The sequence below is a fragment of the Panthera onca genome, chromosome B2, assembly GCF_046562875.1.
Source record: "Panthera onca isolate mPanOnc1 chromosome B2, mPanOnc1 haplotype 2, whole genome shotgun sequence".
Lineage (NCBI taxonomy): Eukaryota > Metazoa > Chordata > Mammalia > Carnivora > Felidae > Panthera > Panthera onca.
This window is the reverse complement of record NC_138343.1, coordinates 129,173,663-129,201,405: the sequence shown is the minus strand read 5'-3', so window position 1 is coordinate 129,201,405 and position 27,743 is coordinate 129,173,663. Positions and strand designations below refer to the sequence as shown.

Here is a 27,743-nt window from a genome sequence, read left to right as displayed (position 1 = left end):
CAGATTCTGTGTCTCCCTCTCTCTCTTTCTCTGCCCTTCCTCTCTCTCTCTCTCAAGAATAAATAAACATTGAAAAAATAAATTAAATAAAATCAGTAAATTTTTAAAGAGAGATTACTCTTATAGCAGAGCATACTGAATCGATGAACATAGCTGTATATATAAAACAATGATAACTGGTTGGGGAATTTCTTCTAAAATAATTTCCTTTTATTTAACTCCTGTTGATGTATCTTCAGATCCTACATTATGTCATCATTCTAATCTTAGGGAAACCACTAGAATATGACTAACTCATCACAATTTGTATACCTATTAAGTAAAATTTTAAACACCAACTGAAATGAATGCAGGAAAAAAAGGCATCACTGCAAGCCACGTGTTTTTGTGAATGACCCACAAAATAGAGAAACAAAATACAGAATGTAAAAAACAAACTGAGTGGCATAGGTTTACAGGAAGTATGGGGATAGAGGAACAAGTACCTCTACGAAGGAGCTAAACATACAAAGGCAGAATGTGGGACAGTCAGACATTATGGACATCCTTTCTTCCACAAGTCAATGACATGGAAAGTAAAAAGATTAAATAGAACTTTGGAGACATAATAATTAAATGCAATGGGTGGGGCTGTACAGATCTTGAGTACAACAAAACAAAATACAAGAAACACACCCAATACAAGAATGTGTGAAAACACATTTTTGAGACACTTGAGGGTTTGAGTATGACCTCGGTTTTATACAATTCTGAGTTACTGTTAATTGTGTTAGTGTGATAATGGCATCGATATTGTGTCAGAAGTGCATAGTGAAGGAAGAAGGGATGAAGTAAGGGATGTCTGGGGTTTGCTTTAAACACGTCAGCAGACGAAATAAAAGAAAAAATATGTGATATGCCTGGGTTCAGCAATGGTTTGGAGAGGGGGCTCATTTTACCATCTTTTCTTCTTCGTATGTTTAAAATTTTCACAATGTATTAGTCTGCTAGAGCTGCCATAATAAAAAAAAAAGCACAGGTTGGGCGGCTTAAACGATAGAAATTTATTTTCTCACTGTTCTGGAGGTTGGAGATCCAAGATCAAGGGGTCAACAGGGTTGGTTTCTGGTGAGGATTTCTTCCTGGCTTGCAGATGGTGCCCTCTTCCTGTGTCCCCACGTGGCCTTTTTTCTGTGCCTGTGCACCTCAGGTGTCTTTCTTTTCTTAATAAGATACCAGTCATGTTGGAATAGAACCCCACCCTGATGACTTCATTTTACTTTACCTCTTTCAAGGCCCTATTTCCAAATACAGTCACTTTGAGGGTTAGGGCTTCCACATATGAGTTTTGAGTGAACATAATTCAGTCCATAACACATAATGCCATTAACTCACCTTGTAAGATGATGGATATATAGTTTGAAAATGTTACTAATTTTTTTCTAGTAGGTAAAAATGTTACAACTGCATATTATTTTAGCCTATTAAAATTCAATTTTAACAGAAGTTGAGTTTTACATCTTGTACTTGCCATAAATAACTTTTTTACAGAGTGGACATCATTGATATTAAGTATCTACATAATACTATTTAAATTTCTTTTTACAGGTTTTTCTCTTATTGTCACATACTGTAATTCAAGACAAAGTAAGATAGGTATCATAAGGCTATATATGCCAAGCCTATTCTAAGGGCACTTTTGATAGAATTTAGAAAGTATGAAATGGGAGAGAAGGAGCAGAGAAGAATCAAAATGCATTGAGGTTTCAAATATGGGTATGTAGGAGAATGTCAGTGCTGTTAAAATTACAAAAATTGAAATAAGACACTACTTATAGTGATATGATACTGAGTTCAGGTTGGAATGTTGAGTTAGAAGGACTGGTGGATCCCAGAGGAACGTGACTCAGGATCTTTCAGGGCTAGAGATTTGGAGTTTGCGTGCCTACAAATGGTTTATAGTAAGCTTATTCAGAACATAAGTGGAGGGGTGCTTGGGTGGCTCAGTCAATTAAGCGTCTGACTCTTGATCTTGGCTGAGGTCATGATCTCACAGTTCATGAGATAGAGCCCCACGTTGGGCTCTGCACTGTCAGTGTGGAGCCTGCTTGGGATCCTCTCTCTTTGCCCCTCCCCCACTCATGCTGTCTCTTAAAAAAAAAAAGGAACATAAATGTAAAAGAGAAGGAGAATAAGAGAAGACAGCTATCTCCTTGGGGTTATTTACAATTCTTCCTCCCTCTCCCCAGAAAGTCTGTAGATAGGGAATATTGAAAGAGTATATATAATATAGGTATAGAAAATCTGCCAAAACCATTTTGGGTTATTGATGTATGGCATGGGTTGCCCAGGAGTCTGGCTTTTTTTTGAAATGTACAACCTGATGGATTACCAAAGGAACTAAGACCTCTAAATAAGGGTACCATCCTGTAGTTGTCATGTAGCCAATAAAAAAATCCTCCAAATTTCTTAGGAAAAAAAAAAGCTTTGGGGAAAAAAAGTATGAAGGAGGAAGATAAATGGTTCAGAGAAGTGTAGGATGCTATGACTGAGCCCAGTGGATGTGACTATATTGATTTCTAAGGAAGAAGGCAAAGTAGAATGGTTGGGTAGCTCAGATTCTGGGGGCACGGAGTGGGTGCAGGTGTTCTAAGGAGTTCTGCAGTGGGTAAGGGCTAGAATCTGAAGCAATGAGAATAGATACTCATTGACAAAGTTTGATGATGAGGGAACATAGACTACAGGTCAATCGTTTAAAGGAACAGCATAGATGTTGGTAAACTTTATATTAATATTAGTAATTGTTATATAATGAGTAATTGAGGCCTCAGCTTAAAGGCAGAGACCCAAGGGCCAACAAAGTGGAGGACTTTGAAAATGCAAGTAAAAAGTGACAATTTTTTGAAGTTGAGGGTTTCAGGTGTAAGGCACAGAGAGTAGCTTTTGCAAGGAGGAATTGTTTCTCAGAAAGAAGAAAGATAAAGAATGGAAAGATGCAAAGATATCTGTGGAAGCTCCAGGGGGAAGTACTTTTCTACTTGAAGGCAACCCTATCTCAATCCCATTGAGAACGAGAAAGGGCATCAACTGAGGTCTTGGATGGAAAAGGCTTAGCATTGAGGAAGAGCATGTAATGGAAAGAGGAAGAAAAGGATGCTAAAAAGTGCTAAACACCCTTCTCAGATTGTATGAATTCACGGTGGATCCAATCTGCATACTCCTCTGATGTTATAGTAACATGTAATAATTTGGGAAAGTAACAATGAAAGTAGATAGGGTGAAAGTAGATGGGGCAAGTTTCCTGACTTGGAATGGAGGGAGGTCTAGGGAATGAAGAGTCTCACGGTGGTAAGGAAACGTGCACCAAAAAAAATTTTAAAACACAACACAAAAAAACAACTGACCACACTGGGTAGGGAGATAAGGGAAGTCAGAATGGAGGTAATGGACTGAGAAAATAGGAAGGGGTTCTAGGGATTAAAGGTCATAAATTAAAAAAAAAAAAAAAAAAAAAGGAAGGAAGACAGGCAGAGGCATAATAGGAGACTGTTGTGTGAGAAGAGAAATCTATACCCTTGGAGTAATGTATTTGCTAAGACAGTCCCTTATATTGGTAACTAATGAGTTCCTGGAAAAGTATTCAAAAGGCAAATGTATAAGGAAAGAAAAACCATAAATGTTACAAATGGCTCTCATTACTATAACAAAGAAATGATTATAAAATCCCTCATTATGATTTCGGTTCAGCCCTGGCTCCTTCAAGCCTGAGCAGCCTAGGAGCCAAGTGAGAGCTATGGTCTCCCCACCCCCACCCCGCAATGCCAAGAAGGGAGAGAGATAGGTTGCTGGTGCCAGGTTCCCCCTACTCCAGACACCTAGGGAGATTAAACTAGGCTTCCAGGGTCATACTAGGTTGTGTATTTGCAACAGAAAAGGGGACAGGAGTTGAAGATGTCACTACTGAAGAGCGGTTGTCTGCCAGAACTACCCATCCCCCCATTGGGTGGAGTAGGTCCCAGGCACTGGAACTTGACCCCCCAGCCTCCTTCCAGATGCCATCTGTGGGGAGGCAGAGGTTAAGAACACTATCATTCAGTATAGCCTAACTGGCACTGGGGCCACAAGCCCCCAGCGCAACTCAGGCTTCCCCAAAAGCCTGACCTTTTGGTAAGAAGGGGATAGTGCCACCCATCACTCAGTAGCTAGTGTCATCTCTCAGCAGATGATGTCCCAGAGTGGAATTGGGTGTATGAAAGGTGGTTGGGGGGGGGGGGGGGCTGGGTATAATGTAGAGTGCACAACCATGCCAACTGTACACAACTAAGATACTGTATTTGCAGGTTGAGGACTGCTGGATATGCCAGTGAAATTTGATGAGGAGATGAGGGTTGTCCTAACAAGGTATATAACTAAAGAGAGCTATTCTCTCAATCTGGGTATAGGGAATAGATTTGTTTAATTTACTATTTTTTAAAATGTCTGTCTAGCAGATCAAGCCCGTTAATTATGGTTTTCAAACCTCCTATATCCTTGCTATTTTTGTCTGCTTAATCTGACAATAATTTAGAAAGATCCTGTTAAAATTCCAGCTATGGTAGTTGTAAGAAATAAGCCCACTGCCTCAATCAAAGGAGGGATTCGGAGACTCAGAGCACTTTGAAGTGAGGCTTTAATCAACGTTCTTGCAAGAGCAGGTATCTGAAGGACAGGCATACTTGAGGCAGTTACAGCAGGCAATTTATCTCCTAGTGTGAAGTCCCTCCCCTGCTTCTTCATTGGCTGAGGACTTGGCTGAGGAATTGATTACCAGAAAGTAGTCTGATTGGAACAAATGTGCATTCCTTGAAGTGATGCAGATACTTCAGTTCTTGGTCGCATGCTCATTGCAAAGCCCCTGAAAAATAAGCCCGCAAAATGGAGAGGGGAAGAAGAATCAGGAAGTAAAGTGTCTAAGGGTTTGGGACTCCACTGTGGGGGGAGGGGAGGAGGGTTTCATACATATTTCCAATAGGCTGTAAACCTATTGTTAACTAGACAGCACAGCTTTTATTTGGTGTTTCTGAAAGTGAATCACCTTACTTCTCACAGTAGTGTTAGTTCACAAACTGGCCTCTGCATATGGAGGGCAAGGAGAAACCAAAAAAAGAGGCAGGCCACTCCAGATTTGTAGGTAGCAGGTTTAAAAAGCAAGGGAACTTCCTTACAAGGCTTGTCTTGGGTGGACACAAGATGAGTATACCTCCACACCAGCCTACCAGAATCTTAAAAATTCATATGGAGGCTTTAACTGGGTTCAGTCAGGTACACAGTCCAGATGGTCTCAACAACACCTTACTCTTTCAAGGCTGTGTCCTTGAAAATGGCTCTTATTGTGGGAACAGTGGGCAAAGCAGACATTCCAAGGACAGGAATGGGGCCGGTAGGGATAGGAGCCTCCATCTGCCCGGGGCTAGCTCTCAGGTCAGCTGGAGGTTACATCCTCTTGATGACCTCCTTAAATAAGTAGTGGATTTGTCATCTTTTCCAGAAATTTCCACCATTTTTTTTTTCACATTTTATGTTTCGGTGTAATTTTAATAGGGTTATTCTACAGTTTAAATGCAATAAAAAAGTTATAATACTTCAGAGTATAATATGTTATGAACCTCATTCTTGAAATCAGTGAGTAGAGGCAAGTATCCCTCTTAATCACTGTATTTATATACATACGTATGTATTTATACTTTTTAGTAATACGTTTATTTTTGACTTTGTTAGAGAACTATACAATAAGCAAGTGATTTGCTGTTAATCTAGTAAAAACAGAGAAGGTAATTGAAAAACAATTAGATACTTCAATTGCTGACCATCAGAGCTAATCTTGTACTCAACAGAAAAAATGTAGAATGAAAGTTATCATTTTGTCTCAATATGCTTAAATTTATGTATTCAAGAGTTGTATTCTAGGTTAAAATACTAAATAATATTTATTGAATACAAGTTGAATGAGAAAAGTCAATATTCTTTTCTGGTTTTATATGAGATGATTCCAATTGCAGTGAAGCCAACATATTCATTCATTCAACAGATTATTTTGGTTCTTTGTTTTGTTGCTGTTGTTTCACCTTTTGACCCCCTTCACCTATTTCTTTAAATTTTGCTTTAAACTTCAGACTCAAGGGCCGCCTGGGTGGCTCAGTTGGTTAAGCATCCGACTTCAGCTCAGGTCATGATCTCATGGTTTTTGGGTTCAACAACCCCCCCCCCCCCCCCCCCACTGGCATTGGGCTCCGTGCTGACAGCTTGGATCCTGGATGGAGCCTGGAGCCTGCTTCCGATTCTGTGTCTCCCTCTCTCTCTGCCCCTCTCCCACTCACACTCTGTCTCTCTCTCTCTCTCTTAAAAATAAATAAATGTTTAAAAAAAAAAGGGTTTTTTTTAAACCTTCAAGCTCAAGAGCCTCATATCTTCTGCAGATTATTTAAGAAAGCACCCAGAGTCCTTTCCCTTAGTTTCTATTCTCCAGCCTGCCATATTTAGATCAGATGGTCTCACCTCCTCTACTTCCAAGTACTTACCAGCATGGGCTAACGAGCTGTAATTCCCTTTCTTAGAGTCACCATTTCATCCCCTCCTTGGAATTTCTGAAAAATCACCTATTCCTTGAAAGTTGTATATATGCCATCCTCTCTCACTTCCTTTATTGAGTTTGTTTTTGAAAGTCTTTGAAAGTTCATTTCCTGTATGAACGCTTCCCTGCCTGAGGGAGAGGTAGTGAACTTACCTTCTTTATCTAAACGTGTGACTCCCATCCCCCACCTCATCCAAAGCCACTGCAGAACTAACATGGGGGGCAGGGAGGAATGCACAGATTGCTTCGATGCAGGTTTTGTTTTCCGTCTTAACAAAATATTGCTGTTTTTACACTAATACAATAAAAATAAAACTATAGCTTCAATTTAATAATTTAGGATTTAACATACTTTTGATTTTTTTCTCATATTTCTTACAGATAAATGATCTTTTCCCTCTGAGGAGCAGGCAGAAGAAAGGACGTCCCTCCTCATTCTCTCTCCTCTCTTGCCTATCGTCCTTTTATTTTTCTTCGTTCTTTCCTTCTTCCCCTTGCTCCCTCTTAAACTTTAACTTGCCCATTTTACTGGTTAATAGTGACCCAAAAGCTGGGGCACCTCGGTGACTCAGTCAGTTAAGCATGGGTCAGGTCATGATCTCACGGTTCCTGAGTTCCAGCCCCGCATCAGGCTCTATGCTGACAGCTCAGAGCCCGGAGCCTGCTTCGGATTCTGTCTCTGTCATTCTCTCTCTGCCCTTCCCGCCACTCAAAAATAAGTAAACATTAAAAAAAAATTTTTTTTTAAATAGTGACCAAAAGTAGACACAGTGAGAAAAACACAGAGGTGGGGGTGGGGGGATACCTCTTTGTTGTACTGTCGTTTTGCAAGAATCACATCTATTGAAAGGTTGTGACTTAAGAAGCATCACCAAGTACCATTTCACTAATTATTTTATGAATTAGTTCATTCAACAAATTTGCTGTCCGTTATGTGCCTGATACTATACTAGTCACTCTTCCTCACTCTAGAAAACAAATTGTCTAAGCTTTATGTTTTAGTTTTCTGCTATAGAGAGTTTTTAAGAAAAGAACGACTAGCATTTGATATCTTCCTTTCCCTCACTTTGCAGGACATAAATGACATAAATTCATGTAGTTTTGCTAGTTTCTTCTCCTTTACCAAGGTGTAGAAAAAAGAGCCACGGTTTAGGACTGAGGCCAAACTAAGTTCAAATTCTGGGTGTCTGTGTGAGCTTGGAGGCAATACGCTTCTGAGTTTTTGTCAGTAAATGGAGGGTAACCGTATCTGTAGCAAAGACAGTGGAGCTCCAGTGAGAAAGGTACGCAAAGTGACTTACACACGGAGAGTTCATTATGTTATTGTTTGTCTTAGTTTATAAGCCCCTTGCAGACAGATTATAAACGCATCAATCTGAATTGCACTAGTATTAATAATCGATAGAAAAAGTAAACACATAGTGCTAGCAGAGCAAGCAAATGTGTAACCTGAACACATTTAAGCAAAGCCATTTATTGATTTTGCAACAGGGTACTTCACATGCGCTGGGTGTGATTTCAAGGGCAATCCATTTGCTGTTGTATTGAACTGGGGAAATTTTGCAGTGAAAATTCAGAAATACAGGTATTTCTGAAACCCTTTGTTCTCTCACGGGGGAATTTCTTCTTCTTTCTTTTCTTGCTCAAACAAAAAGTTATAGAGGATATTTACATATTAGTATTTGTGAGGTAAAACTGCGGAAAAACCAGGTATTTGCAACGTGTCAGAATTGGGTTCCGTGTAACCACGAGCAAGTTACAGGACTTCTCTGGGCCTTAGGTTTTTGAACTGTAAAACTGGCATAACGTTTGTGCACAAATTAAGCCCAATATGTATTTAAGACACCTGGCACATAATTGGCAGTGTTATTTCTTCCCCTCCCAGGTCCACCTGACCGGCTACGAGGAAATCATCCCTATCAACAACACCTGTCGAGTGCACCGGGCCCCATTGTGAGTTTGCACGTGGTTCACTTAATTTTATTCTTCCAAGAAGGCATTTGACATGTAAAGCTAGTGAAGCTTCAGGCCTTGTCACTTGTCCTCATCCCTTTCAAAGCCCTGAGCCTAATTTTAAGTCTTCCCTTGAAGGAGCCCCACCCCCCGCCCCCCCCCAACCCCGGCCATTTTTTTAAGTTTCAGGCCTCACAAAATCTGGCTTCGCCCTGGATGGGTACTGTATTGTTTTCCTCATTTTGCAAAGAGGGGTAAAGGAAACTGCCCAAGATCACACACTTGTAAGTAGTGGGGCAACACCGACAACGGCCTGACCCCAGAGCCCAAGCTCTTGGCCACTGGAGGTGAGGACAGCCGGGAGAGCGCCAGTGTCGCCAACGGCGGGCCGGAAAGTCGGCGCCCAAGTCCCTGCGAGCGGCCAACGCGGGCAGGCTGGGGTCGGAGGGGATCACCCCGCGGAGGCTCCCCGCCCCTTCCTCCCCTTCCCCTTCTCCTTTTCCGCGCCGCCGAGTCGGAGCCGCGTTGCTCGCCCGGCGGCCGTCCAGGCGGCCCGCTTCCCCTCGGTGCCCGCGCCGGGCCGCGGGATCGGGCCCCACAACTTTCCGAGGAGGAGAAACTTGGCGGCGTGTTGGGAGGACTGGAAGGTGAGGCGCTTGGCAGGCCGGGAGGCGGCGGCGGGGAGCCGGGGTGCGCGCAGGCGCGGGTTGGGAGGGCGCCGGCGCGCAGGTGGGCGCGCGGGCCCGGCGGCCACGGGGCTGCAGGTGCCGGAGGCCGGCGGGGCGGGGCGGGGCGAGGCGGGGCCGTCGCGGGATTCGAGGACCCCAGGCCCGGCGGCTCCCGCGCGCTGACGGGCGCGCTGGCCGCCGGCGGGTCGGCTCCGTGCGGTTCGGGGCGCGCTTCCCCTTTCTCTGGGGTCGGCCGCAGCTCGCTACTGCGCGGGGCGGGGCGGGTGACGGTGACGAGGGAGCGGAGGAGCTGCCACCTACCGCCCGCCCCGCGGTCCCCGGGCGGGGGTGGGGGGGGGGGCGTGTTTTGCCTTCTCTAGGCTCCGTGTGCGCAGAGCGGAGGGTGCGGGGAGGTCTGCGTTTACCGCAGGGTAATTTCTGAACCACCCCAAACGTGAGAATCTCAAGTTCAAGCGTAGCCTGTCCCCGGAGAGACTGAGTTGCTGGGAAGAAAATGACCGAGTGGCGGGGGGGGGAGTCCCCACTGACTTCGGGAGAAAAGGGACTGGGGACCGCGGTGCCCCCGACACCCTAGACAAGGCACAGAGCATTAGGGAGCTGGGTCCCCATGCTGGACGGCGGGCGGGACACGCTGCCGGAGGCGGTGGTCGCCCTAGCTTTTGCAGGTGCGCAGCTGCGTTTTGTATCAGCGACGGCGCCCCTGTTTGTTTGTATGTGTGCTGGGTGGAGGGTCGGCTTAGTCGAGGGAGAGCGACCCCCGGGTGCTGGTTTCGTTTGCTTAAGTAAGCGTGAAGAAGGTCCGTAGAAGCCTCCTCGATTGAGAAAAATAGTGACAACTACAGTTACTCCGATGTCGTGGTTTTGAGCGTCTGTTTGGCCACTTGAAGGAAAGCAAATAGCTGCGAGGTGTTCAGGGAACGTATCATGACATTACGAGGTTTATTATATTGCCTGGTGCGGGACGGCCTGAGGCCCCTCCCAGAAGCACCTGGAGAGTTTTTCAAAGTACACCTGTTGGGCCCACCCCAGAGATCCCAAATCAGAAGTGGTGGGGGTGAAGCCCAGGCCTTGGCAATTTTTGTAAAAGCTTCCGTGGGGATTTTGCTGTGGGCGCTTGGTTAGGAATCAGGAAGTGGAAGAACTGGGCTCAACTCGGTGTGACTGTTGAACAAATTTTAAGCACAGTGTTTCCTCACCTGTAAAGTAGCCCCTAAGAACTTGTTATCAAGACCGGAGAGTATAGGATGTGTGGAAGTGTGTTGAGAGGGGGGAAATTGGAATAATGATCCAAAATTCTGGTTCGGTGGCAACAAAGGACACGTGCCTTTGGATGTTTGGATTAAGTGAGAGGGGAGTGGAAGGAAGAATGACCTTGCCAGGGAAAAGGAGTGTTTGTTTTCCGGGAGTCCAGTCTCTAACAGAGTTCGCGTAAACTGCAACTCAGAAAATCAGAATCATCTGGAAGAAATGCAAGCAAGCTCCAGCCTGCCCCATCCCTGGATGATGGTTTGAAAAATGCACCATGTATATTTCCTCTTCTAAAACACCAAAGGCTTTAGATTATTTTCACCTAGGCAAATCGAGAGCCAGTAATCCCCAATGTGTCCTCCCCTCAGGTAACCCCAATCAGGCTGAAGGCTACATGTTTCCCTGCGAAATGTGAATTTTGGTTCCATTACTCAACAGATGTGTGTTGAGGATCTTGATGTACCAGGCATTTCAGAAATACAAAGATGAATAAAATGCAGTTTTAAAAAACTTTTATTCTGGCCATCTCTGTCTAGTGGAGGACACGGATGTGAAAACCACAATATAACGTGGTTCAGATGACAGTAAATGTATAGAATGAACAAAGTTCCATGTGGCTCAGAAGAAAGAGCAGCCCCATCAGCCTTAGGGGAAGGGCATCCGTAAGAGGTGACCTAGGATCTGGGTAAACAGCACCCTTCCGTAAAAGCTTTGAGAACTAAAGATTCTATGTGTAGTCAAATCTGTGTTCTTATTTTTCAATCTGATGAAATTCTAGTGTAATCATATGCTGACAATCTAAAGTAGAAATGACTTTTGGTTTCATGATGACTCTCTTTAAAATTTACTAGGCTTTCTATCACTTTATCTTTGTAAGTCTCAGCTGTGTCTACAGTTAATCCAAGAAAGGGTTGTTAAAACACACACACACACACCACACACACCTTCAATGTGTGTTGCATTCTTACTATTTAGCTCCATTTAAAAATAATATTCAGATAGCCTTTTAGTTATATCCACTTTTTGAAAATGTGATTTTTTTTTTTTTTTTTTTTTTTTTTTTTTTTTTTTTTTTTTGGTGCTTCTCATTGTGTTAATTGGGAAAACTTCAAGTGATTTAGTAGAGGAGAGGGCACAAAAGGAAAGCTGTAAGTGGAATAAACAGGAATAATTAGAAGGAGGTGGGGGCATCTGGGTGGCTCAGTCGATTAAGCATCTGATTCTTGATTTTGGCTCAGGTCATGATCTTACGGTTTGTGAGTTCGATCCCCACAGCACAGAGCCTGCTTGGGATTTTCTCTTTTCCTCTCTCTCTGCACCCCCCTCCTCTCTCAAATAAGTAAATTTCAAATTAAAAAAGGAGTTTAAGAGGAGAATGAAGTTTGACAGAATTGGTGGTGGAGAGGGGTAGGTACTTGTGGGGAGGGAAGAGTGAAAAAGAAATGGGTAAATCAAACATGGCCACCAGCTTCTTCAGGGATCTGTTGTCTTCTGCGTTCTGATCCCATGCATATGGACTCTTAGTTTTCAGTCATTTCAAAACATGAGAGGAAGCCGTATAATGTGTTAGTTAAAGCGTGGGCTCAACAGTTCTGAGTTTGAATAACTTACTAGCCGGTAACTTTGTGTCGGCTCATTTGTAAAATGAGGATAATATGACCTACCTACAGGAGACTTGTGAGGATTAACAGCTATGATGCTTAGGAGGCACCTGGCTGTGATTAAGGCCTCAATCACCAGTGGCTTCTGCTCTTGCTGTTCTTATGTCACCTCACTTGATCCTAGTGGCAACACCAGTCAGCCAGACAGATAGTTCTGTCCTTTTCCAGTTGGAGTTGGGTGTGGCTGGCTTGCAAAAGTCCTCTAGGTGGCTGAACTGAAGGGAGAAGCTCTGTGCTTCGCAGTTTTGTGTCTGTGTTTCTCCTCCACCAGGTTTCTACTATGGTTATGGCCAAAGTCGACCCTTCCTGGTGTTTCAAGGGGCAAAGGCTGTAGTTGTGGGCGTCTGTTACAAGGCTGCCACTAACCCCAGCACCCAGTGTCTGTCCACTTCTCCTTGATTTCTATGGAAATTACATTTTTCTGAGGCTTATGGATGGGACTGGGAGAGGGAGACAGTGGGAAAGCCATGAGGAAGGCTTCTATGGAAGAGCCGTAAAAGGGGGAGCCTGTCTCTCCAGCTTCCAGTAATGTGTTGTCATATTACCAGCAAAGTAGCCTTATTGCTCAGAGACTTAACTGCTTTCATCTGCAGCTGGTTGTTCTGGGGTACAAATAATACTTCCTTGCATATCCCCTTTCACACGAGTCTGGTCCCTGGAGAGGTGGGCGAGAGGATCATGGATCATGCATGGATCATGGCTGTGTAGGGAACTCATGGATGTGGGTCAGATTTTTAATTAGAATCTTAATTAGTAACTTGCGAAGGAGAAGTATGACCAAGAATCTCTTCAATGTAAAACAAAGATGCAAAAAAGCATAAAGAAAACATTTTTGAGCGTAGACCCCAGCTTTGGTTCATTTTTTCTCCTTAATGAGGGTGTGCCTTTAATCTTCATGGATCATCGTTCTCTTTTTACATGCAAAGGATTCCCAATTTCGTAACTCTCAATTTAGCATTTTTAACCCCCGTCAAGCAATCAAAAATGTAAGTGCCTTAGGGTAGTGTTGGGTGTTGTCGGTGATATGGTAAAAAGTCACCAGATTGCTCAGGAAGCAGTGAAGAAACAATTGTTGAAGTGAATGTAAATGCTAAGTGGGTGTAGCACAGTCTCCCAAAAGGAGGGGACCAGAGTGCTCTCAAAAAGTTCGAGAAAGCCTCCTGGAGATGAGGGGCCTCAGCCTTCTTGCGGGAGTGAGAATAGCCTTCAAACCCTGGTCACCTGAGGGTGCAGGAGCAGTGGATGGCATTAGGGATAGAAAGCTACAGGAGTAAGAAGAGTACAGGATTGGGCGCCTGGGTGGCTCAGTCAGTTAAGCATCAGACTTCAGCTCAGCTCACGATCTCACAGTTTGTGAGTTCGAGCCCTGCGTCGGGCTTTGTGCTGATAGCTCAGAGCCTGGAGCCTGTTTCAGATTCTGTGTGTGTGTGTGTGTGTGTGTGTGTGTGTGTGTGTGTGTGTCTCCGTCTCTCCCACTCATGCTGTCTCTCTCAAAAATAAAAATAAACATTAAAAAAAATTTCTTTTTTAAAAGAAGAGTACAGATAACTGGGACCTTGAGGCTGATTCTCCACAATTGGTCCCAGGGATCCCAAAAGACCAAAGCCGGTTTATTTGCTGGGCAGCCTCCATGGGAGAATACTAGTGGCAAGTCAAAGCTTCCTCTGCCAATTACAAGGCTCCCTGAAATTCACAAGATGTGATAGAAAATTGAGTGATTAGCTATGATAGGCATTAACTATTGAATATATTTGCTAAACGTATCAAAAATGCCTAAGAAAGTTCCAGTTAGAGCTGTGAAGAGCATTTATCAAAGTATAAATGATTCTTCCCTATTCTTAGAAAGGAGGTCAGATCAGGAAGCCATAGGATCCCCAGGAAAGGAAAGTGGAGGGGAGGTGTCTGGAGAGGACTTTGGGACCTTTGTTATCAGACACAAAGGCCCTTGAATCCTGCCCAGATGTCAGTAGGACCTGTGGGTCTGAGTCATACTAAGTAAACAAATCAGAACCTATCTACAGCATCCCATTTTTAGATTATTAATTTACATCTGAAAGATGAAAGTGCCCAGCAGGTCCATTTACTTTTTCAGAAGCAGGGTTAGGCATTTACATTATGGCAGGGGAAACCAGTTAAAGGCTGGAGGGCTACATGCTGAGAAGAGAGAACAGGAGAGTTGACTGATCGTCCGAATAGTCAATGAACCAATGGCTTCACTCTCCTTTACACCGTGGTAGAGATGCATTGACTGAAATGCTCCTCTTCGTCTCCCTTTCCAGGACTCCCAGGTCACCAGCCTTTGCTTATATTTGTCAACCACGGTAGGGATTCATGATTTTGATTTAGTTATGACAACCTCTCTTAAATCAGAGGTCATTTTTCTTAGGAGAAATTCTAATACGTGCCAACTTACTTTTGAGTACTATTTGGGCAACTCTGCCAATTTTAGCTTCAGTGTATGTGTGTGAATTTCAAGTCACTCTTCTCACGGAGAATCAAGTATTGGCTCAGCCTAAACTTGGAATAAGATCTGGCGAAAGATACTACAATGATAAGTGGGTTCTGAATTGGCCATCGGTTTGCACAAGTCCACAAACCTGAAGACTTCAGGCTAAAGGAAGGCAGAAGTAGCATCTGGAAGTAAGAGACACAGGTGAGTGGTGTGGAGGAAATGAGATGGTCTATGGCACCCCCAACAGCAACCCCTGACCCCAGGGGTTAATTGCTTAGACTGGGCTTTCGGGGAGGTGGGACTAGAAGTGTGAACTGTTGAAGCTAATTTGTTGTCATTTTTGCATGAGGATCAAAGGGAATGTAGTGTCGTTAGCAGCTTGAAGGTTTGGAATTTGGGAGTACATTGGAAGGCGGCCCCCAGGGCAGAGAAGGGTACAGTTCTCCGGAGCACTGTGAGCAGGTGCCCGACTGACTCTGGCACTGGGCTCATGCCCCTCTTGCCACCAACGGAACAGCCCTTGGCTGGGGACACGGGTGGGGTGTGTCTGTGATCAGAAGAAAAGTCATTTTTAATATATACATTATCCAGCACAGAACAATATATTTGTAGTTAATGTTGGGGGGGGGCAGAGAAGGGGGGGGAAGTGAAGTTTTTAGCAAGCAAGAGATAAGTAGAACACTACCCATTATCAATTTGCAATGTGTAAAAGGTCATTTACTCTGTATAGGTGTTGACATTGCTTAATAAAGGTGTGAATGTGTCAAAATATATAAAGTTCAAATCTCTAGGGCTCAAGGGATCCTCAGGGGTACCCAAAGGTGGGTGTGGGTTAGGAGAAGGGATGAGGGAAAAATACAGTGAAATCTGTTTTACATGTTGAACGTCTGCGATATCATTATGAAAAAGTGTTTCTGCTTTCAGAAGAGTGCTCCTTACAAGAACTTTCAAAGGTTAAACTTTAGCCTAAATTATAGGGCTGCTATTTATTGGAAATATGAGTCTATCTCTGTGAATACAGAACTCAAGACATTGATTATATAATTGTGGGATCAGATTTTTTTTGATCCTCAGTCCTTAATAATGAAATGTAAATGAAATGCCTTTGGCTTGCCTAAAGGCACCTGTGCTCATGACTTCTCTCTCTGACAACCATGGCTCTGTATCTGGAGACGAGCAGGCACATTTCTCTTCTTGGGTGCTTTGGGACTTTGTTAAGGATAATGTAAAGGAAGGAGTTCTGGGCAGAGTGTAGATGCACCAGCCAGAGGGTCGCCCATAGAAGAGGCTGCAGAATCCAGCCTGGAGTGAGAAGGGATGGCAGGCTTGAGGGTAGCTGGGAGTCCTGGGAGGGAGGGATCCAGGAGCTAAGGAGGAAGATATGGGGACAAAAGCAATTGTGTTTAAACCAGGTAAAACTTCATTCCATATAAATGCAGTTCCTCACATTAAAGAATGCTGAGGCCACGTGGTTTTGCACAGCAAGAGACTGTGGGTTGTGATTCTGGTCCTGCTTCTGTTCTTGGCTTTGTGACCTTTGAATCTGCTTCCTTATATGTAAAATGAAAGTGTTAAACTAAGCACTTGGTGAGCTTCCTTCTTTGCTGACTACCTTGTGTCTCGGCAAATGTGTTTGCATGAATATCTATGGATGTGAATATCTGTGGCTCCTCTCAGTGCTCATTTCTCCTATTTTCAATTTCTCCTAACAAGAAATGAGGCCTTCCTTTTTCTATGTATGTAGTACCACCATATGCAAAGGATATTTTTCAATAGCAAGTTCCATTTTTTGAGCTTCAGCAAAATTTGGGTGGAATCTTTCATTATAACAATTCAGGTTGTGAAAAAGTGCTGGGTTAATGCATTTTCGCAGTGTTTTCTTTCAAACGCTGAGCTGCGTTAGATACAAAATATAACATTAAATTGGCATGATCATTCATCTATTAGATACTGCATTTCATTTATAAATTTAATATTTGCTGGAAATATTTTCATCAAGAAAATAGCTCTGGGGCGCCTGGGTGTCTCAGTCAGTTAAGCGGCCCACTTCGGCTCAGGTCATGATCTCGCGGTCCGTGAGTTCAAGCCCCGCGTCGGGCTCTGTGCTGACAGCTCAGAGCCTGGAGCCTGTTTCAGATTCTGTGTCTCCCTCTCTCTGACCCTCCCCCGTTCATGCTCTGTCTCTCTCTGTCTCAAAAATAAATAAAGGTTTAAAAAAAAAAATTAAAAAAAAATAGCTCTAATATAACTGAGACGTGAACACAAAGATTTCCCTTGTATAAATGGAAGTTTGGGGCACCTGGGTGGCTCTGTCAGTGGAGTGTCCAGCTCTTGATCTTGGCTCAGGTCATGGTCTCACAATTGTGAGATTGAACCCCAAGGCAGGTCCTGTGCTGGGCGTGGAGCCTGCTTAAGATTCTCCCTCTGTCTCTGTCTGTCTCTTTCAAAAATAAATGAAGGAAGAAAGGAAGGAAGGAAGGACATTCACCAAACTTAATCCTGGCTACCTCTGGGGAATGGACTATTAAAGGGATGGTAAACTTCCAATTTTTACTTAGGTACTTTTGTTATATGAACATATATTAATTTTATAATTTCAGGACACCTGGGTGGCTCAGTCGGTTAAGCGCCTGACTTCGGCTCAGGTCATGATCTCATGGCTTGTGGGTTCGAGCCCCGCATCAGGCTCTGTGCTGACTGCTCAGAGCCTGGAGCCTGCTTTGGATTCTGTGTCTCCCTGTATCTCTGTGCCTCCCCCACTCATAAGCTGTCTCTCTCTCTCAAAAATAAACATGAAAAAATTTTATAATTTTGTGTGTGATTTGTTACAGAATTAGCCTTAATGATCATCAAGTGTCTTTACTAGATTTGTAGACAATAATCACCATTTGACATAGGTAATTTAAGACCCAAATTTAAATAGTATCATTTTGTTAGATAATATAGAAAAATGAACACCTCTTCCCTGGTAGGTTTTGGAGTTAAAGATGTTCTTTTTGGTGTATATTTGGACAGGATTCATGTGATAGTTAATACAAGCAAAGACTTTTCTCCAACCCCTTAAGGAATTTCGAACCCAGAGATGACAAATAAGTTTCATCATATTTGACTGTGGCTGCCTAGAGGGTTGTGTTGAGAAGAATCCAGAGATCCTATCTATGTTCACTAGGCAAGAATGCCATGATCGGTAAATGGCCTGACAAAGGTACTAGAGGGTGAAGAAAATGGCGACCATTTGCCCTGTATTTACCATCCTGAAGCCTAGAACTTTAGGTGATGAGTTTCTTTATGAAGGTAAATATTTCTTTTTATCCAAATATCTTAAGGACGTACTGTCTATACTAAGCATTATACTTAGTATTTTACATAGCGAGTGGATAGGTTCCTGATAAGTCATGTTAAGATTGTAAGAACAGGAATCTTTTCTATTCCTCATAGAAGCAGGCATGATAGCGTAGCTAAAAGAGTTGCTCAAGAAGTAACAATGAATGGAATAAATGATTTATCTTGGCAATATGATAATATCTAATAAAGATAATTCAGTATCATTGAGCATCAGTCAAAATAATTTCAAAACATTTACCAATATAGATGTTAAGCTAAAAAATTGAGTACCGTAATTTACAGTTTTGTTTTGTGGCCCTCTTAAGGCATCTGTTTGTTCCAAGGAGGAGCTAAATAGTTCAGGTGCATGAAAGACTAGCTCAATTTTTACATTTGTGGTTTAAGAGGGCACAATATTACATATATGCTGGATGTAGGAGAGAAGAGTATACATGTTTTCTTAAGGATGAACTGATAGAAAAGAAAACAAAATCCTCCCAATCCCATTTTTTTTTTCTCAGAAAAAAGAGGAAGGCACTTAGTCACTGGGTAATGTGAAGCTTCCAGCGTACTGGGTCTCCAGTGATCTCAGACTGATTTTAAAAACTCACATTTGGATGACACCCTGCTTACAGCCACATGAACAAGATATTCATTTATTCAGCAATCTCTGTTGAGCATTTACTAGATGCAAAGCACTGTTCAGGCTCTGGGAATAGAGTAGTGGATAAGAGACTGAGCCCCTGACCCATGTTGTTCATCACAGCTGAGAAAATGAGATGTCTGCAGGGCGCCTTGCCCAACATGGTAGAATTGGGACGTAATTCTAAATTTTGTGTCCTATCCTGTATTCTATAGTGCCTCACGTAATTTTGGAGGACTCTGATCAGATATCAACAAGATGGTTCTGTCTACCTTTTCTTTACTCTTACCTTGCTGGTGGTTTACTCTTTTCCAACCTACGTGGCTTGGGATGGATGCAGAGAGAGATCCTGTCCATGGGAGTCACTTACACCCTTTTCTGGTACTCGGGCAAATCCTATTTAACTTCTGAATAGCAACCTAGAATGATGTTATCAAAAATGACTTTTGAGGGGGCGCCTGGGTGGCTCAGTCAGTTAAGCGTGTGACTTCAGCTCAGGTCATGATCTTGTGGTTCGTAAGTTTGAGCCCTGCATCGGGCTCTCTACTGTCAGCACAGAGCTTGCTTTGGATCCTCTGCCCCTATCTCTGTCTGCCCCTCCCCTCCCAAAATAAGCATTAAAAAAAATATATATAAGTAAAATAATTGAAGCAGTATTTTTTCAAACTCTTGTTTTAATTTGGTAGAATGAAACCAGTATTAAAAAAAAAAGGGTGCATCACTATTAGTGAGGTAAATATACGAACTTCATGAATGTGTTTGTGTTGAGTTGCGACATGAAGATTTTTTTCTTCCTGTTGATTGTGGTCAAAAATATTTGGAACATCGGCTTAAAAGGCCATCAGTAAGATACTGCTGGTGACAAAAATAAAAGTAGGTGATTATCCTTAGCAATCATTTGAATGTGTTGTTTACCTAAAAGGATCATAGCAACAAAGTAGAATTTGTGTGATGAAAGTCCTAGTGGAAGTTATTTGGCATCTGAATACGTGTCTGAACAGATTTTTTTTTTTTTTTCATGAAACACGTTGCAGTTACCGGTTTCCCTGTGTCCGATTCTTTTGCTTATTGCGGTTTCCTGTATTGAGTGGTTTCGTTATTTTTTGAAATATATTTTGCAATTTAATTGCATGGCATATAGAGAAATTTGGGAAAATATCTATTTGGGGCAATGTCATATAATATGATTATGATGAAGTCTACAGGGGGTGCTTGGGTGGCTCGGTTGGTTAAGTGTCCAACTTCGGCTGAGGTCATGATCTAACAGTTCGTGAGTTTGAGCCCCACGTCGGGCTTGTCGGGCTTTGTGCTGATAGCTCAGAGCCTGGAGCCTGCTTCCGATTCTGTGTCTCCCTCTCTCTACCCCTCGCCCACCATCCATCTCTCACTCTCTCTCTCTCTCCCTCTCCCTCCCTCTCAAAATTAGATAAACATTAAAAAATTTAAAGTCTATTGCTGATTACTTTAATATAAATTGTTAAATATAACATACTAAGTTGTTTTGAAATTATTTTTCTCACTTAATTTGTGAATATTTGCCAGTGGATTTTGCCTGAGGATATTATTTGTAGTAAAGGTAATGGATATAGTTCCCTAAATTGGGGGATTTCATAGACTATAGGAAAATGTCATTAATTTGGAATTTGATCATTGGATGATTGGACTGATACTTTGGAAAGAAAAGAGCTTATTGCTTTAAAGCCATGTAAAGGATTTTATGAGTTTTAAATCTGTGTAAAAATACAGTTTTGGTAGCACTTAAGAAAGAAGTCCACTTTTTTGTGCTGTAATTTGTTTCAGAGATATGTACGGAAATTCAGTTATTGAATTAGCCAGGACAGAGATTTAAATATCCTATGCTTGTTCTTTGAAAGGCATGGTTTTATTCCCTAGAATAGATTTATAATCTAATTATGGAGACAGAAATGTAAAAGAAAGCTTGCCTTAAAAGAGCATAGAGATGTTTTGTTTTGCTTTTTTTTCCTTCTCGGACAACAAGAGAACAACATCCAAAAGATAAAATTTAGAGATTCTAGGCAGGAAAGCTGAGTGAGCTGTGGTTGCTGGTCTCAAAGACTTTGCAGTAGAATTGCATTATGGGCACGTTTAATTTACTTGAGTTCAACCAGTCAAGATCAAGAGAAAGAAAGAACGCCTCAGTCAGTGCCGGAGGTTGGACCTAGCATTCCATGCAATAGGTATACATCATGGGGAATGTGAATCTCGTGTTCCCTTTGTTGGTCTTAGTTCCACTCAGCTCCCATCAGACACACAAATGTTTTTAGTTCAACCCAGTCTCCACTCCACTTTCAACAATCTGACCTCCTACCTCATTTGGAAAAAAAAAAAAAAAAAATGGAGACTATAAATTGGGAACGGCTTCCTTCCCATTTGTCCTTCCCCATTCCTGCCATTTATCCTCCTCTTGCCTTGGAAGTATCTTACTTAGTCAAGACCTGTCTTCACACCTGTAGGACTTTGCTCTCTCACTTATATGCCCTTCCTTATAGTTAGAGGCCGATATAGCACAGAGGATAAAAATCCTGGCTTTGGGGCCAGAGTCTGCCACATTAGAATGTGGTTTTGTACTTCTTAAATGTGTAGCCATGGGCATGTTGCTGAACTTCTCTATGCTTTAGTTTTCCCATTTGGAAAATGGGACTAGTAATAGGACTGCTGTGACATAAGGCAGGTTAAGGGCTTGGAACAGTATCTGGCACAGGCTTTCAGTGAATGTTAGCTTCTACCATTCCCACTACTGCCACCATTAACCTACCAATCTCTGTCTCTACTCGTTTTTATTCCTTAGCCGGTATGTTTGCGACCCCTTTCCTACTCTGGAAGAGAATAAAGCCAAACCTTCTCTTTACCCTGGGCCCCTTCTAACCACTACCTTCTCTTGCTCCTCCTCCCACCCAGGTGTTCTAAAGAATATTTAAGGTTAGGGGTGCCTGGGTGGCTCAGTCTGTTAAGCGTCAAACTCTTGGTCTTGGCTCAGGTCATGATCTCACGGTTCGTGAGTTCAAGCCCCACACCTGGCTCTGTGCTGGCAGCTCAGAGCCTGCTTGGGATCCTTCCTCCTTCCCTCCTCTTCTCTCTGCCCCTCCCCACCTGCGCGTGTGCTCTCTCTCAAACTTAAAATATTTAAGGTTAGTTGTCTCTACTTCTTTACCTCCTATTAGCTTTTCTTTTTGCAAATGGTTTTTAATGAGATATTGACTAGATACACAAATTATAAAGTATTTTCTATTTTTTTTAAAAGATTTTGTTCTTAAGTAATCTTTAAACCCAATGTGGGGCTCAAACTCAAAACCCCTGAGATGAAGAGTCCCATGCTCAACTGACTGAGCCACCCAGGTGCCCCTGAACATTCTTGTACATACATCCTGGCATACATATACATACATTTTCTAGGATTTATAACAAATAATGGTATTTCTGGGATATTTAGTACGTACCCCTTTGTATTCATTGAATGTTATAAATTGTTCAAAGTGGTTATGCTATTTGATACTTCCATCAGAAGTATATGTGTTCTTGTCAGACTTTTAAATTTTGCAGTGTGAAATGGCATCTGATATTTCCTTCCTTCCTTGTAAGCTCTACTTTTTTTTTTTAATGTTTTTTAATTTTTGAGAGAGACAGAGCATGAGCAAGGGGGGGCAGAGAGAGAGAGAAAGACACAGAGTCAGAAGCAGGCTCCAGATACCAAGCGTGTCTGCACAGAGCCGGATGTGGGGCTCGAACCCACGAACCGCGAGACCATGACCTGAGCCGAAGTCGGACGCTTAACCAACTGAGCCACCCAGGTGCCCCATAAGCTCTACTTCTAACTAGGGCTCTAATTCATGACCCTGAAGTCAAGAAGCGAAAGGTTTACCAACTAAGCCAGTCAGGTGCTCCTGGTTTCTGATATTTTTGAATTATGTTACCTGATTACTAAGGAAGTCAACAATCTTTTCATTTCTTTCTTGCCCATTTCAGTTTATTCTTCAGTTAAGTGCCTATTTATATGTTTTGCCCAGTCTTATTTTGGATGGTTTGTCTTTCTTTTATTTTTAGTAGTTCTTTATAATTCTGGGATAAGAAGCCTCATCCACATTTGTGGGTGGTCTTTTTATTTTAGGTCTTCTTCCCCTCCTCCAACTGCTTTGAAATTTTTTCTTTGTCATTGGTTTCCAGCAATATGATGATGTGCCTTGATGTGGTTTTCTTTTCTTAAAAGAACTTACTAAGATATAATTCATATGCAGCACAATTTAGTCATTTAATGTATGCAGTTCTATGGCTTTTGGTACATTCATAGAGTTGTACAACTATCACCATAATCAATTCTAGAACATTTTCATTATCTTAACAAAGAAACCTCATCGCCCCCAATCCTTCTGTCTCCCCAGCCCTAGGCAACTGCTAATCTGCTTTCTGTCTCTCTATTTGCTTATCCTGGGCATTTCATATAAATGGAATCATACAATATGTGGTCCTTTGTTACTGATTTTTTTTTTTTCCATGTAACAATGCTTTCAAAGGTCATCCGTGTTGTAGCATGTAGCATTTCTTTTTACTGCTGAATAAATCTTTGTATGGATATGCCATATTTTATTCATTTGTCAAAAAGACTATTCTTTCCTCCTTGAATAGTCTTGGCACTCATAAAAAAAAAAAATCACCTGCCCATAGGTGTATGTGTTTGTTTTGGGACTTTCTATTCTATTTCATTGGTCTATATCTACTCTTACGTGAGTACAACATTGTCTTGATTCCTGTAGCTTGATAGTAAGTTTTGAATTTGGGAAGTTACGGTAAGCCCTCCAACTTTGATCTTGTTTTTCAAAATTGTTTTGGTTATTATGATTCCCTTAATTTCCATATGTATTCAGGAGCACCTCTCAATTTCTGCATAGAAGTTAGCTAGAATTCTTATAGAGCTTATGTTACACTTGTAGATCAGTTTCAAGTGTGGCATTCATTATTTCTAATAACGTGTCTTCATTTTCTTCAGAGTCCTCACTGGTTGCATCTTTAATGTCCCTATTTCGACTACAGTTTGTTGAAGACTTTCTATCCTGTTTCTCAGAATTATTCCAGCTTCCACCTACTGCGTGATTCCAATAGAAATCCATATTTTTATTTGTTATAACTGCATATCACTTCCAGGCACCAAAGTCTGTATTAGTTTTCTATTGCTGCCGTAACAAATCTACATAAACTTAATGGCTTAAAACCCCTATTTTGTTACTTCACAGTTGTGTAAATCACAGGTCTGAACTGACCCATCAGTATCTCCTTAGCATTATCTCTCATTATCTATCAGTTCTTTATGTATGCTAAGCTCTGCTGATAACAAGCAGCTGATAGTTTCCCCGAAGATACCAGGCCATTTATGTATCCATGCACTTCTTATGGTCTTCCCTTTACCTAGTGTACTGGTTCAAGCTGTTATAACAAATTGCCATAGACTGGGTGGCTTAAACATTTATTTGTCACAGTTTTAGAGGCTGGAAGTCCAAGATTAGGGTGCCAGCAGGATTGAGATTTTGATGAGAACCCTCTTCCTGGTTATGTCCTCACATGGCCTTTCCTTAATATTGCATCCAGAGGGCAAGTGAGCTCTGGTGTCTTCATCTCCATATAATTTTTGAGAATCCCATCACTAGGGCTCTACCTTCATGACGTCCTCTAAACCTGATTATCTCCTAAAGGCCCCACCTATAAAAACCATAACATTTGGGGGTGAGACCTTCAACATTTCAGGAGAACACAAACATTCAGTCTATAGCATTATGTTCCTCACTCCCCCAAGTTTATGTCCTTCTCTCATGCAAAATACATCCATTGCATCCCAACTGCTCCAAAAGTCATAACTCATTCCAGCATCAATTCCAAAGTCCAAAGTTCTCTCAGTATCATCTAAATCAGCTATGGGTTAGACTTGTATGATTCAGCCTGAGGCTGAATTTCAAACAAGCTGTAAACCTGTGAAACCAACAAGTTATGTGGTTCCTACCTATGCTGGTGGGATGGGCATAAGATACACATCCCCATTCCAAAAGGGAGAAATTAGGAGAAAAGGAAGGGATGGTGAGTCTCAAGTCTATAACCTAGGAAGGCATACTCCATTAGATCTTAAGATTTGAGAATAATCTCCTTGAGCTGGACAGACTACCGTTTGGACCCCCTGGGGCAATGGATCTGACTCTGTTGCTCTGCCAGGGGTGGGCTTTGTTCCCTCGTCTCTGGGTAGCCCCAATCACACAACTTTGCTGGACAGTGGTCCCACCCTTTGAAACCAAGGTAGGGGTAGCCTTGCCCCCTGGGCCCATGTACTCAAGGTCTGTGGTGAGAGTGGGTAGCCCCTATTATCTCTGAATCCCCCCTCAGTGTGTTTCTTCCTTTGTCTTAAAGAATAGTGTGTGGGGCGCTTGGGTGGCTCAGTCAGTTGGGTGTCCGACTTTGGCTTAGGTCATGATCTCACTGTCCTTGAGTTCGAGCCCCGTGTTGGGCTCTGTGCTGACAGCTCAGAGCCTGGAGCCTGCTTCAGATTCTGTGTCTCTCTCTCTCTCTCTCTCTCTCTCTGCCCCTCCCCCACTCACGCTCTGTTTCTCTCAAAAGTAAATGTTAAAAAAAAACCAAAACAATAGCGCATGTTTGAAACCAAATAATTCTAAGGTCCTGTAGGATCTGAGAAGTCTGATAGCCTTCCTTTATTTTGTCCCACCTCTATTCAAACTGGCAGTGTTCCTTTTGGAGTGGTTGATTAGGTCCATGGTTCACACCTATACTAATCTTATCAAATGGTCAGACACACACTATTCTCTTCCAAACATGCTTTCTCATTTTTGACATTTTGGATAAGATGAGAATTTTCTAAATATTTAAGTTCTGTTTCCTTCCTTTTTGCTTAACAATTCTTTCTTCAGTATATTGCTCTCTTTTTGTATTTTACTACAAGCTGTCAGGAGGAACCAAGTCACTCCTTCAAAACTTTGCTTAGAAATCTCTTTGTCTAAATATCCAATTTCATTGCTTGCAAGTTCTTCCTTCCACGAAACACTAGAATCCAGGCAAGTTCTTTGCCACTTTTTAACAAGGATTGCCTTTCTCCATGGTCTAATGACTTGTTCCTCTTCTGTGCTCATCCTCATCAGAATGACCTTTACCATCCATATTTCTACCAATATTTTGTACGTGATTACAGATATGTTCTCAAAGAAGCTGGAAGCTTTCTCTATGGCTCTCCTCTCATTCTTTGCTCTCGCCAGAATCTCCTTTAAAAGTCTCTACGAGCAATCTCGGCTTTTCCTAGCCTGTGCCTCAGATCTCTTCCAGCCTCTTCCCAGTTCCAAAGTCTCATCCATATTTTTAGGTATTTGCTATAGCACTTACTCATTTTTCAGTACTTAGTTCAGGATGCTATAATAAATTACCATTGACTGGGTGGCTTAAACAACAAACATTTCTCACAGTCCTGGAGGCTGGAAGTCCAAGATCTGGGCATCAGCATGATTGGATTTTAGTAAGGGCCCTATTCCTGGTTACACGCTGATATAACCTTTCCTTGGTTTGTGCATGCAAAGAGATTGAGAGAGCTCTGGTCTTATCCACTTATAAGGACACTAATCCGATCTTTGGGGCTCTACCCTCATGACCTTATCTAAACTGGAGTCTCTTCCAAAGGCCCCATCTCCAAATACTGTCCCACTGGGGATTAGGCCTTCAACATAGAAATTTGCGGGGAACACACACTCAGTCCGTTGCACCTAGCATGCTCCTCCCACTCAATGTCTTTGTCCTCTAAATGTATAGAATGATCTCTTCTAGAAAATTGGACTCTGCTGCTGAGTTGAGCAAAGTGCCCCAGTTGTATGTGTCCATAATAACCTGTGTCCATAATAACCTGTAGTTCTTCAGCTTCACTTACCAGGCTGTATCAGAATTACCTTTCCCATGTCGGTCACCTTGATAGTCTGCACCTCTCAACTACACACAGGCCTTAGTAATTGCCTGGTACGTAGTGGCAACTAAAGAATGTTTGGACTGAACTAGGTAGAGGAAATTATGATTACATTTAACCACATAAGTTAAAACTTCTGTCAAACAAATACAGATTAAAAGGCAGATAAAAAACTGGTTTAAAAAAAGTTGCAATGAGTGACAGGGAGAAGGTTGATAAACTGTAATATATTTTATTTTTTAATTTTTTTAACATTTATTCATTTTTGAGAGACAGAGCATGAGTGGGGAAGGAGCAGAGAGAGAGGGAGACACAGAATCCGAAGCAGGCTCCAGGCTCTGAGCTGTCAGCACAGAGCCTGACGTGGAGCTTGAACTCACGAACTGCAAGATCATGATCTAAGCCAAAGTCAGATGCTTGACCGACTGAGCCACCCAGGGCCCCCCCCCCCCCACCCTGTGTAATATATTTTAGAAAAAAAACATTGTCCCCAGTATGTAAAGGGGGAAAGGTGATGACTGTAAGTCACAAAAGAGGAACTATAAAGAACTAACCAAAGGTGGAAAATGCTCAAACTCCCTAGTAATCAAAATATGCAAATCGAAATGATGTCATTTTTTCCTAATCACTTTATCCAATATAAAGATCTTGGGGTGTTTGGCTGGCTTGGTCAGTGGAGCATGTGACTCTTGATCTTGGGGTTGAGTCCCATGTTGGGTATAGAAATTAAAAAAAAAAATCTTGTGTGGCCTATAATGCCTATGAAAGATACATGTGGCTACCAGAAATAGAGTTTAAGCCCTTTGGGAAAGCAGTTCCACAGTCTAGAGTCTTATAATATGTAGACTCTTTGGCTAGAAAATTCTTCCTATAGATATCCATCCTAAAGAAACATTTTGAAATTTATTTTTTAAATTGGACTTTTATTTTTCTAATAGGTATATATTTAAATGTTTTTCCATTCAAAAGGCATTCAAGAGTGGACAGTGAAGCAGTTTGCTTGCTACTGTGAACCCCAGACCTGAGGATTTATGAAAAGAGTAATATTGTTCATTATCCATCCAAATGCCTGTGTGTATGTGGTGGGAAGGGGTATTCTCCTCTGTCCACACTCCATTCGTACACAAGTGATAGCATGCTGTCTAAACCAGTCAGTATTTCCCAGTTTTACTTACAAATACTTGGAGATTATTACATGTCACGGCATGAAGAGCTTCCTCTTGGTGAAGG

The 27,743-nt window shown here is 42.2% G+C and overlaps 1 protein-coding gene across 5 annotated transcripts in view; it reads left to right on the top strand.

Moving 5' to 3' along the window:
- The first annotated feature begins 9,027 nt into the window (after positions 1–9,027).
- Positions 9,028–27,743, top strand: part of PLAGL1 (PLAG1 like zinc finger 1) — a 109,559-nt gene continuing 90,843 nt past the window's right edge. For all 5 annotated transcript variants that reach the window (XM_078447409.1, XM_078447408.1, XM_078447404.1 and 2 more), the window contains exon 1: positions 9,028–9,189. The gene's annotated coding sequence lies outside the window, so the exon portion shown is untranslated. The remainder of the gene's footprint in view (positions 9,190–27,743) is intronic.